Source organism: Pocillopora verrucosa, chromosome 4 (assembly GCF_036669915.1).
Source record: "Pocillopora verrucosa isolate sample1 chromosome 4, ASM3666991v2, whole genome shotgun sequence".
Taxonomy (NCBI): domain Eukaryota; kingdom Metazoa; phylum Cnidaria; class Anthozoa; order Scleractinia; family Pocilloporidae; genus Pocillopora; species Pocillopora verrucosa.
Window position 1 is genome coordinate 14993494 of NC_089315.1, and position 16966 is coordinate 15010459.

The window sequence follows — 16966 nt, forward strand, 5'->3', positions numbered from 1 at the left end:
TGAATTTTATTTTCAATATGTTATGTGCTTAATTTGAAGTCGATAAACATCAGTTTCAGCAGCTTCGACGAAGAAAAACGGGGTATGAGTCGACTTAACTTTAAGTGTTGTTATGGTCTGAAAGCAGCTAATCAATTTATTTGGAAAGCTTAATAAAAGCAACAAAAGCTGTAAGTTTCTACAGAAACTGTGGTGCTGCGTCGGTGGGAGAGTATAGTAGGTAATTCAGTGTTAACAACTGAGTTGAAAACGTAAATTGGTTACCGTGAAGGGTAAGGGTAAGGGAGCGTTAGCCCTTCGTCAGAGTGATTTGAGGAATTGTGGGTTGAGTGTGGGTTTATATGCGGAAAGTGGAACTACGCTATTGGTGGGAATATGGTGACGAGAAAACAGGAATAAATTAGTGGAATAAATAGCGCTCGTTGGTACCGTTGGGGTTAAGAGTGCCGATTTGGAAGATAAATTTTTGTTCTAGTGTTTTGCGGCTTTCCGAACTGCCTAAATGTAAGGAAAGGCGGCAAACAGCCATATCTTTTTTTTAATGTTTAGGGAGATTAAAAACATTGGCGCCAAAGTCATTTACACTAGACACTTTAGTCTCCCTAGAAGAGGGGGGGGGGGGGGGGTGTGTGTGTCCCGTTTTTTTCGCTTTCCTTGCCGGCTTTTCTGATTTCTGCGATTCTTTTTTTTTTGACAAAATAAGGGGGGGGGCGGCCCCCCCGGGCTCTTCCCACAGATCCGCCATTGCGGACATCGTAAGAACGAGAGTGCATTTCAAGTAGTGTTGCGAAACTCTTGGCGATATACCTTTCTAGTCTTGTGGGTACTACCGTTGGCGACTCGTCTCTTAAAAACATGTCGGTATATTGAAGTGTCAGTCTGGTGATTGACTCGTATTTAACAGGATTGTTGATCAGCTGTTTTGGATACAAACCATGGAAAAAGCTTGGGGCAGCCAACGTAAATACTCCCAAAGTACTCAGACCGCATAGATCATATCTGTGTTTTACTCTTTTTCTGCAGGATTAAGAGGGCGCTAATGGACAAAGAGCTTTTCTAAAGTTCGAGAAAATTCTAGGAAAAGATGCATGAGTTTAAAAGGCTAATCTTAATATAAGAGGCTGAAGCAGTATTGGAAGGATCAGATGCAGTGGGTGAAACTACGGAACCAGAAGCAGTTGTACTAGTTAGTTGATTTTTTCATAACAAAATTTTTTATCATAATTGTTTATAACTACTTTCAGTGATGCAATCGCTAGATCTTTGACTCACCAATATCCACTCATCAGTTTTGGTTTATTCTGTAGATGCGTAGCTCGAAATTAATTTTCTTTCAATCCGTTCCCGTAAGCAGTGACTAAACCCTCTCATAACGTGTAAAAAAACCGTTACTGTTTGTAACTGTGTAACTTCCACATCGAATTATGAAAGTACTCACGAGACAGCAATACACATTACGCAAGTCAGGTGACTAGGAACATGAGGAGGTCGAGCTTAAGCTCGACCTCCTCATGTTCCTAGTCACCTGACTTGCGTAATGTGTATTGCTGTCTCGTGAGCTTAAGCTCGACCTCCTCATGTTCCTAGTCACCTGACTTGCGTAATGTGTATTGCTGTCTCGTGAGTACTTTCATAATTCGATGTGGAAGTTACACAGTTACAAACAGTAACGGTTTTTTTACACGTTATGAGAGGGTTTAGCCACTGCTTACGGGATATAGCTAAATAAGGAAAGTAAATAATATCAAATTTTTGGACTGTTATTTTTGTGCAACTTGTCCGAAGAATAACATACACTACTTCTAGTTTGAACTCTATAGGCCTTGTGTGCTTTTGAAATAAGAAGCGTGCAATTTGAAGTGAGCCACTTTAGTTGTTTGGCGTGCCCTTTCGGGTTCCTGGAATTTCTCTTACCGGGAACTTCATGTTTCTTTTAACTTCCTTTACCACTCCACCCAGAAGGGTTGATTTCGTCATTTCTGTCATCAACGAATATCTTGTGAAAATCTTGTGCTTGGATGTGTGGCTAAACGTCGATTTCTTCAAGTCTTTTATATTCTAAAAAACATTATACCCATCTTTTTGGCTGCAATAATACTGATAGTCTACATCAGGCGTTAAGATCGAATGATGACACGTCGTCTAATATTACGCGTAGTTTAATATTGCGCGTCGGTTAACTGCGATTAGTGCGTTTAGTAAATATGTCATGATACTCGATTAGAAAGACAAAAAGCATTCTCTTTCATTTTATGTAACAGGGCGTTTTATGGCTGTCGCGCCCCATTAAAAAAAATTCAGCAGGGTCGGAAATTGCTCAAAAATTATCATAACCAAAAAAGATTCAACCCAGAAAGAGTCCACGTTTTGGAAAAAGCTTGTACTTCCAACAAAGCTGCGTTAAAAAAAACACTTTTAACACTTTTAAAAGAATTGCTTCTCGTTAAAAAGGAATTCATTCGATTAACATTGAGGTATCGATAATCTTATAAGTGAACATCATCAACCTCTCTTTGAACAACGCAGAACGCCTTGGAACTGATTGAACTTTCCACTACGGTAATGTGTAGAGTGTGCGGAACAACTTATTGCAATTACCATTAGATTTAATAGCTTGTGAACGCCTCTGTAGACGACTGGCGATGCCCAGAGTCAACTCTCAAAAAGGTCGATTTGAGGATTTCAAATCCCTTCCCGTAATAACGGATAAAAGCGAAAGTTCCACAAAGAATACCAAATGAAACTGTTTGTTTTACAGCTACAGCTACATTGCAACTATTTGGGCTTTTCCGATATCTTTCAACTAAGATTGGACACAACCTTGAATTTATAAGCTGAAAACATTGCTATGAATTTTTGTAAGACTATTAGTGATTTTGTACGGAGAAAGGAAATGTCAAATAAACCATTTCAGTTATGCAGATCGTAGATCAGGTGACAATATGCAAACAGGAAATTGATTGTGCCAAGATGAATTCAAGTTGTCTTACTCGGTGATAGACAGCAAACATTAGACAGCGCTTGTGACATTTTCGTCACAGAAAACCCCAGCCCATCGTCAAGCAGCGCTCGGGATTCATAGGGGTTGTATTTGAAGATTAAGCTCACTAATATCTGTTCTACAATAAAGTGGTGCCGGATGCATGCGTAAGAGTTAGCTTTGTCAACGCTTAATTCACCTTTTAGGCTTTAGATTTCATTTGATGTAAACAAACCGCGAAAGTTCGGACATTGAGTCCACCACCCTCTACCCGTGTACAAACTTCCGCTTCGGCATTTTGTTGTTAATAATTTCCAATGTCGTGAAGCGTTTCGGTGCTCAAAATTGACTTCTTTCTTGTCTAATATGTTTGATTATTTATCAAGCGAGTTGATATTTCGCTACCGCTTAAGATGATTCGAAGAATGTGGCAGGAAGTGTTACAACATGAAATGATCAAACTGGTTCTGCGTACGTACAGTGATGTATTTGATCAGGTATTTTCAGGGCGTTAAACGCTTAGTTTGTCAAATAAAACCAAGTCTGATGGGAAATTAGTGCTCACGAATCGCTGTAATTAATCTTTGTACTTGTGCATGTGTATATCTTACCAATTCCGATAAAAACTTATTGATTGACGTTAAGATCACATGATCCAACACGTGACCTTCGTGGTCAACATTATGGTCTTACGATGAAAGATCGTACAGAAAACCATCGTCCTCGAAAGTTTCAGCTCAATCGGCTGTAATTTTGCGGAGATATAGCCGTTTATTTTCGTAACGCAATTTACCCTCCTGACCCAGGCCTTAAACTAATTGAGTTCTGGGTACTAAATAAATGAGCTATAGAGGCGCACCATACAAAGACATCATCAATTATAAAAATCCTGTTGGAGGCTCTAAAGGAAGCTTAAAACCTGGGTAAGTTGTTCTCCGACTCATTTTGTGATGACACGTCTCAAAAATCAATTTCGAAAACAGAGTTAGCATCTTATGTTTTCTTGTTTTGAGAGGGAGGAATAGCTAAGTGTCTATTGATTCAACTTGAATCAAAGGCCGGTATACCTGGTAAGGAATATTCATCGGTGGAAAGCAATCGCTTTTTCTCGATGGGGAGTGTTTGCATGACTTCCTAAACATAGCAGCTGCGAAGATGACTTGAGAGACTGTTTGTTGTTAAATGATGTGACTGAAATTGGAGAGATCTCTAAAAGTTATAAGGTGAGAATGCTGACCCTTAGTAGTGGCTCTTCGCTAAAAATGATTCTTCATGATCTCGCTTTTAGCACGCAATAATTTCCAAGACACCGAAATAGCTCGTTTCGTGGAAAAATCAATTAGCTTGAAACCAGCAATGAAATGATTATGCAAGCATACGTGGCGAGACCTTGAAAACTGGACGATCTAAATTGTCTGAGTTTGCTAAGCTGTTCGTCTCCTCTTTCCTTATTCAGAGACGTCTCCGTTACCAATCTACAAAGTTTAGCAGGATAATACAGGTATGTCTTCCTTTAGCTCATGCGTTGTCTAGCATTACGAGAGCTACTGTATGCTATTCATCTAACCAGGATATTATGTGCTACAATTAGTTTAGAGTAAGTTTTGAAAATGCGGTAATATTTTCGTTTTAAGCGAAACTTTGATCGAGAGATCATTTTGTTATGAGAGAGCTTGAGATTATGCGAACTCAAACTTCAGTGTTGCTATAAGGGCTTTTGCCTAACACAGTTATAAATGCACGATTATTAAGACAATAATTAGAGAGTTGTTGATTCTCATTCTTCGAAGTCAAACTGCCGGCAGTAGATGCTCTGCCGATCTCATACGAGTATACCTTGCTATTTGGGTCTATTTGACTGCATGCCATTAGGAAATGATATTTGAATATCAAACCCGCATTTTGCTTCCTATACAATGCTTAAATTTGACCTGTTTACTGAACGAAACGAATCGAAAACCTCAACAATTTTGCTTAAAAATTGCTTAAGTGGCTAGTATGAAAAAGTTTCACCAAAGCAAGACTACAGATACGAATGGACTTTTTTTATGGAAAATGCTTCATTCCATTCCTCAGTTAAAACCTCACGGGCAAGCTTTCATTCTCTTTTTCGTCGTAAGTTTGCGTTTTAGATTAAACGAATTGGTTCATTCCTTGATATCTTGAGCTTGATATGTTCCTTAAAATCTAGAAAATGCACAATTATTTCGCTTTAGAGGAGTTTAGTATTCGTAAAAACGAGAGAGCTACTGTATACTATTCATATGACCAGCATATTCTGTGCCACAATTAGTTTAAAGTAAGTTTTGAAAATGCAGTGATGTTTTCGTTTTGAGCAAAAATTTTACCAAGAGATCATTTTGTTGTGAAAGAGCTTGAGATCATTCGAAGTCAAAATTTAGCGCTGCTATTAGGACTTTTGCCGAATACGGTTATAAATGCATGATTATTAGGAGAAGAATTAAAGAATTGTTGATTCTCACTCTTCGAAATAAAACTACCGGCAGCAGATGCTCTGCCGATCTCATACGAGCGCGCTTTGCTATTTGGGTCTATTTGACTGCGTGCCATTAGGAAATGATATTCGAATATCAAACCCCAATTTCTATAGAATGCGTAGATTGGACCTGTTTACTGAACGAAACGAATCGAAAACCTCAACAATTTTGAAAAAAATTTGTTTAAGTAGCTAGTATTGAAAAGTGCACTAAAGCAAGACTACAGATACGAATGGACCTTCTTTTGTGCATAATGTTTTATTACAATTATCAGTTAAAACCTTACGGGCAAGCTTTCATTCTCTTTTCCGTCGTAAATTTGCCTTGGAGATAAAAGGACTTGATTAATTTCTAGAGATGTTGAGCTCAATATGTTCCTTAATTTTGAAAAACTGTTCTATGATTTCGCTTTAGAGAAGTTTAGCATTTCTAGCAAATGAGAGAGCTACTGTAAACTATTCATATGACCATGACTGAATTTACAATTAGTTAACTTATATATCAACGGCAGTTATTTCTTTTGGGGTCGCTATCTTGGGCACGCCCTTTCTTCCTTGAAGTCCTTGTCCATTCTGTTGTTATGTAACAAACTTCCAAGGGCTATTTTCCCTTTGAACAAAGTTCAACACCTTTTTCTGTAACGTGACTGAAGGCGTAAACAACTTGTACTTTTCACCTTCCGCCCTGAATTTATGATAAGTTAACTGATATGAATGGCATTTGGGCACGCCCTTTCTTCCTCGAATTTTCTGTTTATTCAGTTGTAATGTAACAAACTTCAAGGGCTATTTTCCCTTTGGTTATTTGTCTTAGTTTAATTCTAATTTACGCAATGGACCCTTTATAATTTATATATTACCAAACTTGCTTTTGTTTTGCCCGATCTAAACCGCAAAAGTATGAAATTTCTAGTTGGAAAGTCGTTTTAGGAAGAATCAACAAACCGAAGGTACATACTTAGTATGCAGGAACTGTTCCACGTAACTCGGCATGATTCGCCAGCTAAATGACAAATAGTGACGTTGGTCAAATATTGACAGCTGAATAACTGTCACCTTTATAAGCTGAAAACCAACACTTTTCTTGAGAGGCTCTGCCGATCTCATACAAGCGTGCCTTGCTATTTGGGTCTATTTGAGTGGATAAAATTTGGAAATGATATTTGAACATCAGAATTGTTAAATTCGACCGGTTTACTGAACGAGACTAATGGATTGCACTCTGTCTTCATTCTATAGTGCCTGAATACCTGGTAAGGAATGTTGTTAAAAGACAAAATTGGCATTAAACAAGAATTTTCTGCAGATGTGTTTTTAACTTATTTAAGCGTTGGAAAGGGAATGGAAATAGCATACTAGCGTAAGCAATTAAGTTAAAAAAAACCCTAATCCCAGAAACTGACTATAAGCTAGTTATCATTTCGTATTTCTTTGGCAGTCTTTGTAAGTAGAGTAGGTAATCATAAATTTTTTATTTAGCTCGTTCAACACCTTTTTCTGTAAGGTGACTGAAGGCGTAAACAACTTGTACTTTTCACCTTCCGCCCTGAATTTATGATAAGTTAACTGATATGAATGGCATTTGGGCACGCCCTTTCTTCCTCGAATTTTCTGTTTATTCAGTTGTAATGTAACAAAATTCAAGGGCTATTTTCGCTTTACTCGTCTTTCTAAGTGTGATTCTAATTTACACAATGGGTCCTTTATAATCTTTATATTACCAATCTTGTTTTTGTTTTGGCCGACCTTAACCGCAACTTGAAAGTATGAAATGTTTAGGTAGCGATTCGTTTAGGGAAGAATCAACAAACCGAAGGTACATACTTAGTATGCAGGAACTGCTTCGCAAAACTCGGCATGACTCGCTAGCTAAGTGACAAATAGTGACGTTGGTCAAATATTGAAAGCTGGATGACTGTCACCTTTATAAGTCGGAAACTAACCCCTTCCTTGAGAGAGTAGAATTAGTCCCTGAGCTAGCACGCTGTATTGCCTTGAAAACTAGACGATAGTTTCTTGAGGGCAGGGAGGGATTGAGGGCTCGTGAGGTGGATTTTCGGAGAATACACGGCTCCTTCGAGCTTGTGTTTATGCCAGTATCCGGCAGAGGTTTTGCACTGTTCAGGACATCAGACAGCTCAGAAAAGGGCTCGACCTAAATTACAAATGATTTATTTCTGTTATCAAAATACGGTGGACACTACAATTGGTAAGATCTTCATACGATAAGAAAAGCGCAAATGTGGTCATGTGGAAAGACAAGGATTATGAGTACATCTCAAACGCGTGAAATAAACAGCAATTTGAATCTCACCATTCTTCGCTTGCGAAATGTCAGCCAAACAGAATAAAACAATAGTGTCCAGAGTGGGAACAGCCCCCTGAGTCAGCATTCTTTTTAGCTGAATTTGTTGATCATCTTCTAAAATACGAAATTTGTTCAACATCTGTCTTGCGCTGCGAAAGTTTGGTTTAAAGGAAGACAAGCTAGAACTAGAATATCACAATAGAATCTTAAAAAAAAGGAAAAGAGACTTAGATGCGACCATGAAGGCACTTGAATGAAACTTTGGACAATACCTGAAATTCATTTGTATATTACAGAAATCAATCCCAAAGTCAATCAAGTTTTCTCTTCAGTTTGATAGTTGAGTTAATGTTGTTAATGGCTATGTTTAAGAGGTTGAATGGTTTATCCCATGTTGACAAATAGAGAGAATTTGAAACTGGAGTTTTTGCAACATGTTAACATGAAACACAACAAAAAATTTTATTAATAAGTACATAAAGTGATCATTTGACTATCTACTGGTAAATCTTTGTATTATATTTCAACCCAATATTTTCCACAACTTGTAAGCACCATTAAAAAATAATTAGCCAGGGAAATGAAAGATTTGTGACATATACACTATGTTTGAAACAGCATGTTCAGAATAAGTTACAGGAGGAGGGTGTATGTGGGAATAGGCTTGCTTGCTTGCTTGTATCATTAATTTGCTAATGGCTCCTGTTGCCAATGTTTTGATGAGGTTGGGTTATCAGGGCAAAGGAACTAAGAATTTTAGCAAGCAAAGAGACTTTTTTAAACTTGGAAACTATCACTGTGAAAAGGCATACATGTTATATGTGAAAACATCAAATGTTATACTTTTGCCAGCTGACGTCTGAGAAGAATCACATTACTTGCAAACAGCTTATTTCTTTGAAAATTTTTGTATCTCCGGTTTCAAAGAAAGGCATTCCCATGAAAATTTAAACATTAAAGAGATAAGCTACCAACAACAGGTTTTTCCATTTTAAGTGTTTCATAAGATCAAAGTTTCATCACATTTTTTTTACATTTGTAAGCATTAGTACATTTTAATCATTACAATATAATGAAATCCCCCATTTTAAGATACATAAAATAGTCATATGTACAAGAAAGACGCAACTAAATATAACATTATACTCCAGTGTTCTTGTGTGTAATTAATTTTCAAACTCATTGAAATTCAGTTGACTTCATGATTCAGATTTTAGTTGCCTCTTTAAAATGATGAAAAAGCAATGCCATTTATGAGTTTTAGGATAGTAAATGCAAAAACTTTGATATCGAATTTAAAAAAAATGCTCAATTAAAAAAAAAAATTAGCTGGCACACATTGATGTGAAAGAGGCTATGGTTTTGCTAAAAAACAAACAAACAAAAAACAGAGAAATAACATTAAAGATTCAGGAGAAGCATATGACATCAACTAGTTTACTGATCTGCTCACCTCAATTCAAAAAGAGGACTCTGTAACACCTCTGTTTTATCCTCTCACACTTTAATTAAAACATAAAACCTAATTATTTGCGGACTGGTTAGGGAGGAAATTAAAGGAATGGATACACGTTACGTAAAAAGAAACCCATCACAATTAAATAAAGCAGAAGCATATTTCCAACATGTTTTTGCTTCTGAATACAGCTACGATAGTATTATTTTATACAGTTTTCTACATACATGCATATGCAATATACGGTCGTAAAAGCCATTTTATCTATTCTTTACCATAGAAGGTGCCTTGCGTATCAAATATATCAAGTTCAGTACCCCTAGAGTAATAAGCCGCGCTTTTGAGGCCACAAAATAATAAAGTAATCAACGAACCATGCCAGGCTAAGTTATCGAGGGTCAATATTTTTTAAAATTAAGTATGGTTTCCTAAAATCGTATGGAAAGTTTAAAATGTCCTTCACATGTGCTTCATATACGGATTTATCGTTCTTAATTACTGCTGAAATTACGAGTGTGTGACTCAATTTATTCAAAATATCCAAGCAAGCTACAAAAATGGTTCATGAATTGTAAACTGATTGTGTGAAAAAAGCTTCTCGAAATGTGCCTTAATGTTAGTGCTGATACGAATTTATCGTTCATAGTCACTAATGAAATTCTGAGATTGTAAAACGATGAATTGAAAAGATTATATCCAGGAAGTTTACGGAAACGGACTCGTGAATTCTCAAATGCTGTTTTTGAATTCCAAAACTGTAAGCAACAATCATCTACTCTAACTATGTGCTTTAGCATGCTTGTGAGCTCAAATTGGCAGGACCCCGAACGATCACAGTTCGGAAGTTTCTTGCAAAATGTGATGAATGTCAATTTCAGAGATCGGTTCTTCGCTTTCCAGCATTGGGAAAATCATCCTATCGCAAGGATGTTCATCATAACCCGATTATTAAGTACGCCTCGAGATGTTTAACGAAGAGAAAGCGGCTGGTTGCTTCACATTTCACTTTTTGTGCACTCCACATTAGTCTTACACTCCTTTTTAACTCGTGAATTGCGCGCATGCGCAAGAGCGAGTTATAGATATGATGTGGGGAATGACATTCGCTCGCTCGCTCGCTCGATTGGTCGATTCCTCTAAACTTTTTTTAGATTTTAGGCTTTTGAGTGCATTTGATAGTTTTTGGCGAGCAATAAACAGACGAAATGGCGACCTTTGCTGCTAAGAATAGTGGTGGGGTGAAAAAGAAGCCAATGATAATCTTAAAAGAGTTTTTTTTTTTCGTTTTAGTTTCAACAAGCGGCGCCAGCGACTGGCAGGCATGCAAGGATTCGCACTGAAATAACAGAACAACCTTCGTTTTTCATAAAATTGTAATTTACAATCCTTGAACTTGAACACAATACGAAGATTCATTGAAAATATCCCTTACTGCGAAGCGCTCGGAGTTTACAGATGTTCAAAAGCTTCTTCTGTTATGGCGTGAGATTGAGGACAAAATTGATCGTTTCGTCGCGTGTGTTTTTCCTGTGTGAAGCAACAAAAGATGCCGGCGACTACCTAAATAACAAGTTAACACGAAAATCAAATAACAACTAAACAAACAATTTTAGCTACCGATTTTCAATGAATTTTTAAAGAACAATTTTCTTATAAGTTTCAAGACAATTTGAAGATTCAACATACATACAGTGCGAAAGTTACACACCACAAAATTGATAAATAGGCCTGAAATGAAATTCTATCTTGTTATTGATTATACGTTGCCTAGCACGTGACTTAAATCTACCCAGGCGGAGATCCAAAATGACGGTGGCAGGCTTGGCTTAGTTATATCACTCAAAACTCGTTCCCGTTTGTCTCATTTGATAAAAAGGGAATCGTTAATGTTTTCATTAAGACAGTATTGCCTTGAATTCCTTATATTTACAACGAAAGACAGTAAATTTCATTTTTCACCCACATTTACTTCCAACCTTTTCTTTTGAACCAGAAACAAAAATGATAGACGTTTAAAACACATGACATCATCCACCTTGTCAAATGTAATAGCATGATCATTTCAATTGTAATGCCTTCTTATCCCAACGTTACTTTGTTTCTTTGCTACATTAGCGAACACTGAACTACTGTTCGTACTCTAGATATGACAATCAACCACAAAATTCCCTAAACCAGATAACATTAAACATAGTCTAAAAAATCATGTGTCAATTCACGAGTTTGCTCACAGAGCACTTTGATTTAGTCTTACGCTCATTTTTTCAAGAATACTTTAAAATTTATTTATTTTTATTTGGTCATATACCTCCAGCTGATCTGAAGGGTCTTATTTATAATAAAATACTACAGGGTACAGCTTGCATACTTAGTCAACTTTACCCAATTTTTATTACGGTTTACACCACATTTCACTTTTCTGCACTCGAATTTAGTCTTACACCCTTGAAATCACTTTTACAAGAGTATAATTACATTGTACCTCTACCTGGTAAGATTTTAAGGGGCTTATAAAATACCACTGGCTAGAGGTACAGCTTGCTCACTTAGTTGACTTCACTCAATTGTTACCATGTTTTGCTCCACATTTTACTTTTCTGCACTCTAAATTGTAGTGTTACACTCCTTGAATTCAATTTTTTTTACAGAATACATTAATTCCGAAAAACCGCTTTTTGGTGCTCTTTTAACCGTGTACCAAACTGGCGTTTGGTCTGTCCGATGTATTCGTTGTCACAGTCATTGCAAGGAATAGAATAAATGGCGTCGGTTCGTTGTTCTTTCGTGACAGGATCCTTAGGTTTGGCGAAAATATGCCCCAAAGTCTGAAAAGGTTTTTGAGCAACTTTAACGTTGTGGCTATTCAAAATTCTCTTGATGGGTTCAGTAACACCCTGTATGTAAGGAATAACAGCAAAGCCAGTCACTGGTTCCCTTTCATCAATAGCGTTACTATTTGTAACTGGTTTTTGGCAGTTACGGAGAAAAGTTTTTGTATAGCCATTTGCCTTTAGAACATTGGAAACATATTTCCTCTCCTCAGCCTTCGAATCGAGTGAAGATGATAGACAGTCAGCCCTCCTGAGTAAAGTTTTGGCTACAGACTTTTTATGGCAAATAGGGTGGTGAGAATCGAAAGCGAGGTATTTGTCGGTGTGGGTGGGTTTACAGTAGAAACTTGTCTCTAAATTACCTTGAACCCCTCTGGACACATTTAAATCAAGAAAGGGTAATGTCTATCCTTTTCACGCTCAAGGGTGAATTGGATCGACGGCTCTACTGAATTTAAATGCGACAAGAGGCGCTCCGCTTCATTTCCGGATACCGCAGAAATAACATCATCGACATATCATTTCCAGAAAAAGGGTTTAACCGGTGAAGTGGCTGAGGCCCTTTGTTCCACGTCTTCCATTACCATGTTAGCAATGACAGCAGAGACAGGCGAACCCATCGCTGTACCAAAAACTTGTTGATAGTATCTGCCGTTATATGTAAATTGCGTGGTTTTGAGGCAAAAAGACAGCAGATGAATAATATCCTCCACAGGCAAAGAAGTTCTTTGTCCTAGGGAAGCATCTTCTCTGAGTCTTTCCTCTGCAACCTTAACGGCAAGGTCAACTGGGATTTTGGTGAAGAGCGAAACAACGTCGAAAGATACTAATTCTTCACAAGCGTCAAGAGTTTTATCTCTTATGATTTCCGCAAATTCGCAGGAATTTTTGACAGTGTAATCAGTATTCCCAACAACAGGCGACAAAATTCTCGTAAGATAACCAGAAATTGCAGAAGTCGGAGAATTAACAAAAGAGACAATGGTCTCAAAGGAATTCCCGGTTTATGAGTTTTAGGTAAGCCATAAAAACGTGGACATAAGCCGTCACTACTGTATAACATTTTGTACGTAGAGTCACTAATTCTACCAGCTTTTTTCAAATCAAGCAACATTTTGTTTAACTTTCTTTGAGTTTTACTGGTAGGATCAGAGTTTAAGACAGCATACGTACTCTTGTCATTAAGCAGAGACAAAGCTTTGTCGTGATATTGCTGTTTGTCCATAACCACAACACAATTACCCTTGTCAGCAGATAATACGAGCCTGTCCGGATCCTTTTTCTAGAGCTATAAGCGCATTGAAAACATCCTTTTGAATGTTTTTGGGAGGAGGTTTAGCGCGCCTGCTACTTACTTCTGCTCTTACCAAATGCCTACGATCGTCGTCGAGTTGAGAGATACTCTCCTCAACAGCGGCGACAATTTCGGCAGTCGGTATTTTGCGAGAAGCAATAGCAAACTTCAGACCCTTCTCTAAACCACTCCGTTCCAGCGCGGATAACTCCTTGGAGGAAAGGTTCATGACCCATTTATCTTTCAGAGATGAGCCTGAATTAACAGGAGACCTCTTACTGAGCAAGTGACGGAGGTTTCTGTCGTGTTTCTCTCTCTGTTTGGTAAACGTCTGCAGTTCTTTCGAACTGCAAAACTCCTCGACCCAGGAAGTTTCGGCGTTACCACCAGCGCCTTTGTTTGGAGGCTTGGCATATTAACTCCGCCCACGCTCCTTTAAATCGTGACGATGGCGGTTTGCTTCCTGACGCCTATCTACACCTCGTCAGAAAGAAGGCCGCTAATTAGTGATAATATAAAAGGACCTCTTGTTGCAGCGTTTAGATCACCCCTGATGAAGGCACTAGACAGCAGTGTCGAAACGTTGGGTCTATGAATTGTAACTTCTTTGGTTACATTCATTAAATCTGCAAACCAGTGTGGTATCAAACTATGTCTGATATTTGGCAATTCCAAAAAAGAGATCGAGCAAGATAATTGACAAAACATGAAACCTTCCGATTAGGGAAACATCATTCGGCTGCTTAACTAAGCAAAATAAGCATTAGACGACCCTTTGGCCTCTGAGGTAATGCTGAAGCAACGAGTCGTAGAATTGGAAACGCTACCAGAGTGCCGTTGCTTTCCGCAGGAAAGAACGTGAAATTTGCCTCACGTGGCGCGCATACATTTAGTTATGCAAAAAGTCTTGAAATATTTGACGAAAGAAGAAAGCAAACAAAGTAATAATAAAAATAGATTTACATAGAGGTAAAACTATGCAGACATTCAAAAGCGCTTTACATTACGCTGAGTATTATAAACTAGTGCTGAACACTTCCGTAAAAAGAAATGTTTTGAGTTGTTTCGGCCAAGTCGTGGCTCATAAAAACGTTCACTTTATCATCAATGTAATTACAAAATACAGATCTCGAGGCCTTTGCGACCACGGGAGGCGTTTTGAAATTAAGAACAGCTTGTTCACGGCAGCAAAAGGATTCCAAAAGAATTGCAACGTCGGAAAGACTAAACGACCTCCACATACAGCTCAGATGAGGAAATTAGATATTAAATTACTCGTCGATGGACATTGCAAACATCGAGCTCCACCGACATGACCACCAATATAGCAAACGAGCGTACCCTACATGAAACTATCGAGATAGCTTTGTTGTAAACTCTATCGTTCTAAAAAAGAAAAAAAAATCAATTGTTCATCAAAGCTTTAAAAACTAGCGCTACACCTTTCAGAATATTATAAACAATGTGTCGTGCCCAGTCTGTTATTTTGGGCAAGGAAGCCTTTAGGACTTATTAATTGTATTTTCTTACACTTTTGTTTTGCGGATGAGACACAACCACCTTACTCACCTGTTCGCAAGTAAATGCTTTTCCTCTAACAGGCTTAATTCCTGAATATTTTAAAGGTGCTGGGAACTATTTGAAACTTTAGGCTTTCTTGACTACATTTTCTATGCATAAACAAAAGGAAGTGTCGCCTTTAAGGAAAAAAATTCAATTTTCACGGTATTCTTTTAATCTATTTTCAGACGTAAACTTTATACCTTCGTTGCATCACTAAAGGTAAAGCATTAATTGGATTCTCACCAGTCATGGAGCATCTGAGGGAAAAGTTTACAGAACTTACTGAAGAAGTGAAAAAGTTGACGAAATCACTGCAAGAAGATACAGAAAACATTGCTAATATTTCGAAGGATTACGGGGAGTTCCTCAATAAAGAGAGAGCAACGTTTGAGGCATATGATGAATTAAGTCAATTATCCCAAACCCTCACCAAAGTAACGACTGATTTAAAGAATGTTCGTGAAAAGGAAACCTCGAAAGATATACTCATTCAATTTGTTGGAAAAACCAGCAGTGGCAAATCATCCCTCATAAACGCCCTACTCGGCAAAAAACGTCTGCCTGTTGGATTCATGCAAACAACCATTTGTTTTACTATGGTTTGCTGCACCGAGAAAAGCGAGTGGAGCATTGAAATAATTGGCGAAGATGGAAGCAAAGAGATTCTCTCAGTGGGAACTGACGACGAGATTGTGTGCGATCTTTTGGATAAAATGACAGGTTCAGAAAATAAACAGCGAAGGAAAGAGAAAGGAATCGATCGACGCACCATTTTACAAGTCAATTGGCCTCTGGACCAATGCAAAAAGTTACCACGAAACGTTGTCTTGTGTGACACACCCGGCTTAGAAGAGAATGATGAAGACGATGAACTCACCACTCAGAGGGGCGAAAAAGCAGACATAATTGTAGCCGTTATGGATTCCATGTCACCATCATCAGGGAGAGTGAGTAAAATGCTCTTGTTTCCAATGTTTGAAGAATGTATTTCTCTTGAGTTCGGTTAAAACTTACACTTATATTAGTAAAGTCACCGTGACAGTTATAATAGCGTAACATTGTTTACTTTAGTCTTTGCATCAACGAATAAAGTTTATAAAAAAAAGTTCGAATATAACGCGCGCTGTCATTGGTTGAGAGAGCGTGCTCTATAAGAGTATAGAGCATAGAGCTGAGCTAATGCTGTCACACCATCTGCCAAATTGCACTATGTCATACCTTTTCTGGGACTTCTCTCTAAATTTTTTTCGATAGTTGAAAGTGAAAGATTAACAGGAGCCAGGCGCCGTAATTTACGTTATTAAAACGTGAGCAGAGACGAAAATCCTTAAAAAGAAAATAACGCACAGAGTGCCTATTGTTCTCGAAACATTTACTTGCAGTAGCAAAAAAAAAAAAAAAAAGCATAGATCCGTATAACAGCGAAACATATTCTGGAGAGCTCTAATTGGTCAAAGATTACGCGCGCATTCCTCTTCAGGGAATATTGCTTTAGCTCATTAACTTGTCAAGGTGGAGCTAAGAAATAATAGCTTAGAAAATTATTCTTTATGCTATTGTTAGAAAAAAATTCACACATTACGTGGGTGTGTTGCAGCCTGGAGTAGCACTCGATTTTGAAACCGTCCGCTATATTTTCATCTCTTTCTTCGTCTTAGTCAACAAACACTTTGGTTCTATTATTACCTGTTTAGGATTTGATTTTCATTGGAAAAAATCTACCTGCACAATTTTTCTACAACAGAAAGAACGTTATGAGGTTCCCTTAAAGTCAAAGCCACCAGAAGCTTTGCACCTCAAAGGGCATTTTGCCGCTCAAGGGGCGGGAGACGTTTGGGCGGTGCGGGATCGTTCACTGCATCTTCACTAGCAAAAGGCAGAAGAGTGATAAATACGGTGTACGTTCAAAGGAAAATGTGGGACATTTTTATCTGCCGAAAGCATGCGCAATTGGTAATCATTTCATTTCTAAGCCTGATCATTTATACAGCGGGTCTTTTTTAATATCTGGCCGCGTAAAGTAATTCATGCATTTAA

The 16966-nt window shown here is 37.9% G+C and overlaps 2 protein-coding genes across 6 annotated transcripts in view; one reads left to right on the forward strand and one right to left on the reverse strand.

Annotated features, from left to right (window-relative positions):
* LOC131798737 (A disintegrin and metalloproteinase with thrombospondin motifs 6) overlaps positions 1–1362 on the reverse strand; it is a 42609-nt gene extending 41247 nt beyond the window's left edge. Inside the window, exon 1 of the mRNA XM_066164983.1 lies at positions 1273–1362. The gene's annotated coding sequence lies outside the window, so the exon portion shown is untranslated. The remainder of the gene's footprint in view (positions 1–1272) is intronic.
* A 1060-nt stretch (positions 1363–2422) lies between these two features.
* The window catches only part of LOC131790229 (transmembrane GTPase fzo-like), a 104127-nt gene continuing 89583 nt past the window's right edge, over positions 2423–16966 (forward strand). For 3 of the 5 annotated variants that reach the window (XM_066166198.1, XM_066166197.1, XM_066166199.1), the window contains exons 1-2: positions 2427–3903; positions 4437–4481. The gene's annotated coding sequence lies outside the window, so the exon portion shown is untranslated. Of the gene's footprint in view, positions 3904–4436; positions 4482–16966 lie in introns of all 5 variants that reach the window. The other 2 variants (XM_066166194.1, XR_010717422.1) reach the window with 2 other exon arrangements.